The sequence below is a fragment of the Tupaia chinensis genome, unplaced genomic scaffold (genome assembly GCF_000334495.1).
Source record: "Tupaia chinensis unplaced genomic scaffold, TupChi_1.0 Scaffold143886_1, whole genome shotgun sequence".
NCBI classification, from domain to species: Eukaryota; Metazoa; Chordata; class Mammalia; order Scandentia; family Tupaiidae; genus Tupaia; species Tupaia belangeri.
Genome location: NW_006203737.1, coordinates 2,645,181 through 2,649,529, shown reverse-complemented (window position 1 = coordinate 2,649,529; position 4,349 = coordinate 2,645,181). Strand labels below are relative to the sequence as shown.

Genomic DNA, 4,349 nt, shown 5'->3' with positions numbered 1-4,349 from the left:
TGGATCAAGTGAGCCTGAAGAAACAGCTCTAGCTCCCAAACCGTTTTCAGTACAGCGGCTTTTAATGAAGATGAACATAGTGAACAGAGGAAATGCCTCCAGGAGCAGAGATGAGGATGGAGAGTACAGGAAGGGATACACCCACAGCAGCCGGACCAGGCTCCTTCAATAGAGGAAAACACAGGTTTTCTGACAACCAGAAGCTATGGGAGCGAAATATGAAATCTCACCTTGCAATGTCCATGACCAAGACAATTAAATAATGTGTTTTGAAATTGGGATGTGAGGTGGGTGTAAAGTTAAAAGGAACAGTTTCCTTTTTTAAAGAATGGTCTAAGACTATCTTTGGAGCTGCTTTTTTCTTTTTCATCTTTATAAGATTGAGTGGTACACTAATAAATGAGAGTTTGAAATCTGAAGTAATTTATGCTTTAATACAGATTTCAAGACAATACTAATTTTGTAGTTTCATGTGATTAGTTTCTAAAGGTTACAGATAATAAATCAGAAATGGTACCTTTTAAAAAATTGCATAATTTTTTAGACAAAACGCAGTACATTAAGAGGGAAGCAAAAAGTTACTGTCTCTTTAAAACTGCAAGCATTTATTCACTCTTTTTTGTTTGTTTAGAGAGAGATTTTTGCTATAGGGTATGTGTGTGCTTGCTGGAGACAGAGAGAAACAGAGAAAGAAAAAGTGAGAAATCGTCCCCTGTGGTGATAGCCACACCACAATCCCTTCTCCTTTATTCTCCTCCTGAGATTTTGGGGACACATGCACATGTGCCCAGTGTGAGTTTTAAACCACCACGTCCAGGACTTGAACTGCAGTCAACTACATGGGAGTCCAGCGATGTAGCCTTTACACCATCTGCTGGTCCATTACTCACTCTTAACTCCCTCACTACCTAAACTGCCTGGCTCCCAGGCAGAGAGGGAGTATTATGTTGGGAGAAAAATGTTACTGGACTATTAGCAGAAAGTAAATTTAGATAGAATATAGCTTTTTTTTCTATGGGCATTTGTTTTGTTTCTAGTCATCATAAACTCGGTATTGCACTGCTATCAGTGGCTATAGAAAGAAGCTTAGCTGATTTTTTTAGAAAATACGATTTTTATGTAAACTGAATATTTGAAATAGCCCGCTTCACCTTAATGGGTCTTGTCTACCTTCATTTGTCTTCAAAGAACAACCATTTGCTACCAAAGTAAATCAGTGTTTTGCTGATTTAAGTGGTTTTCTTGGTTTGGTTTCTTAGCTAGTTCCCATAAGCATTTCCACTAGAACTTGAGGTAAATTATAAGGAAGCTGTTTCTTTTAAAAAAATCAACCACCACCAAAAATTTCAATTTATATATATATTGTTTAAACATTTGGCTTTTCTTCTTCTTTTTTTTGTAAGGTGTAAAAACCAAAAAAAAAATTAACATTGTATGAAGATGGAAACAATACCTACTTTCTGTAACTTTGTATAAGTATTTTTAGTTACTAACTTGTGAAATCCATTTCTAATTAAATTTACTACAGGATTTATTAGTACACTTCCACACATACATAGATAACTGAGTCTCAAAAGTACACTTTAAGTACTGAAAATAGTAAGAAAATGCATCTTCAAACATATTTTATGAAATCTCTCACCATGTATACTTGTTCGATTTATGTATTGTAGGGTGCTTGTTTCTGTATTTTTCTATTGCATATGAATTTTCTTTTTAATGTGACAGTTATATGCATCTTTAAAAACATGGTCGCAGACTACAACATACAGTGTGTAATGATTTCCCTAAAAACTCCTAGAATGTTAAATTTTGAGGCACCTTCATATTATTATATTGGTGGGAACTACTCACTGAGCTTTTAAAATAGGTAGTAAATCCAGAGAAGCAGTCTATGTGTATTCCTAACACTTTGTTCACTTGCGTTGAAGTTTAGAATAAGCCCCCAATAAAACAATGAAAATGTATATAGAACTATTGGTTCTTTCATGGTTTAATTATATCAAGACTCATGAATTTAACTTTATGTAGGTTAAATTTCCATTTTATTGTATACCAAATGAAATATTAACCAAAGGTCAAGACAATTGAGATGAATGTGTTTACTGAAATACAAATACATTTGTCAAACTCAAAAAAAAATGAGATGAATAAAATAGACACTGATGGATTGAAATGAAGATTTTGATATGGCATGATCAAAGGTTGGGCATGTCAAAGAGATCTCCCTGGTGGTACCCCAACATGAAAGGGCTTCAAAGAAACCTGATTTACTAACCCAGTTTGTAGGAAAAACAAACAAACAAATAAAAAAAAAAAAAAAAAAAAAAAAAAAAAAAAAAAAAAAACACACACTAAAAAAAAAAAAAAAAAAAAAACAGAGGCCAAGCTTACAATAGGAAAACTAACCAACAATGATTTAGCCAGTGGTAAAGCAAATTAAACATAATAAATATCAGCAAGAGCACCAGGGTCCCTTGCCTCAACCCCTTGCTAGAGACTCAAAGTCTTTACACTAAATGGGTAAAAGGGTCAAGGGATGAAGAAGAGAAGTTCCTGGGAGAACTTGATATGGAAATTCCATGCTCTATGGTACCAAAATCCATTTGTGAAGCCCTGATGTGGGTTACAATTTGATTGAGAGAATATTAAAATGTAAAGGGTGATAACATTATTAAACTTGAGATGTTTAAAATGGGCTCTATGTATAGAAGTGTATCTTTACCTGATTTTTTTTTTTTTGAGAGGTTTTCAGCTATAGGGCATGTGTGCTCACCAGACAGAGGGAGACAGAGAGACAGAAAGCGAGAAATCACCCCCCAGGGGGGATGGCCACACCACAATTCCTTCTTCTCCATTCTCCTCTCGGGATCTTGGGCACACACGCACACGCACCCAGCGAGTTTAAGCCACCAGGTCCAGGACTCAAACTGCAGTTGACTACATGGGAGTCCAGTGAGGTAGCCATTACACCAACTGCTGGTCCCTACCTGAATGTTTTATTAAGAATGGATATTACTTCTAACTAGGGAACACTTTCCCTATAGAGTTTTGTAAAACCAAAACCCGTTAATGTGGAGGCCATAGTAAAGAACTTAAGGGTTGATAGAGTTAAGGTAAAAGTTCGAAGGAGACTTGGTATGCTTGAATAGACATTTTATGAAGTAGTTATTTCTCTTTTAATTTCTTTATTTTTTAACTTCTTGTTTACATTTAATTGCACATATTTGTGGGGTACAATGTAATTTTTCAAGGCATGTGTATGATAAATCAAAGATATTGCTATATTCATCATCCTCAACAAAGAACAAAACATAATGTACATCTTTGAATTTCATTCTACTAGTCATTTTTGATAGACACACACATAGTTGAAAACACCCCCATCCTACCCACCCCCACCTTTTAAACTCTGCTGTGTCATTCCATTCTATAACCTATTTGCTTTGTTTACATGCATTCCTGAGTCTGTTGAACATTTTTTCCCGAGTTCTCCCTCCTCCAATCCCCTGTGCATTCTCTGGTATCTATAGTTTCCCTCTCTACTTCTAGATCTTCAAATTTTTCCATCTCTACCATAGAGTGCAGACATTTGGTATTTATTAAGTGGGGACACATGGTGCTTATCTTTCAAAGTCAGGCTTATTTCACTTTTGTACCCTTTGTATTGAATGACAGGATCTCATTGTTCTTTATGCCTGAGTAGTATTCCATTTTGTATATGTGCCCCATTTTCTTAATCCACTCATCAGCTGCATAAAGGTTGATTCTATGTCTTAGCTATTGCACATAATGCTGCAATAAGCATGAAGTACGAGAGTCTCTCTGACAAAGTGACTTCCTGCCCTTTAGATAAATACCTGAGAGGGAGATCACTGGGTCATATGTTAGTTCATTTTTGTATATTTTTGAGGGACTTCCATGTTGGTTTTCACAGTGGCTGTACTAGTTTATATTTCCACCAGCAGTACAAGAAGGCTCCCTTTTCTTCACAACCTCGTCAAACTTGTTTGTTTGTTCGTTTGGTTGATTTTTTTTTTTAATCGTAGCTATTCTACCTTGGGTTAGGTGATACTGAATTGTGGTTTTAATTTGCATTTCCCTTATCTGATTATATTATGGGGATGAGCATTGTATTTGACTGAGGTATGGTTCCCCTATCTTGTCTTGTAGAATAGAAGGCATAAATCTGCTCTTTAGGCAATATTAATTAATTATTGGAAATACTAAATTACCAATGAAAATCAATTGGTCCAATGCAGCCCTTTTAAAATTATATACCAGTTAATATTGGATATGCTAGATTATTAGGATGAGTAAGATCTCCTAAACTCACACAGGATAGAATA

At 35.4% G+C, this 4,349-nt stretch overlaps 1 pseudogene; it reads left to right on the top strand.

Moving 5' to 3' along the window:
- The window catches only part of LOC102487402 (PEST proteolytic signal-containing nuclear protein pseudogene), a 622-nt pseudogene extending 280 nt beyond the window's left edge, over positions 1-342 (top strand).
- Positions 343-4,349: the final 4,007 nt, after the last annotated feature.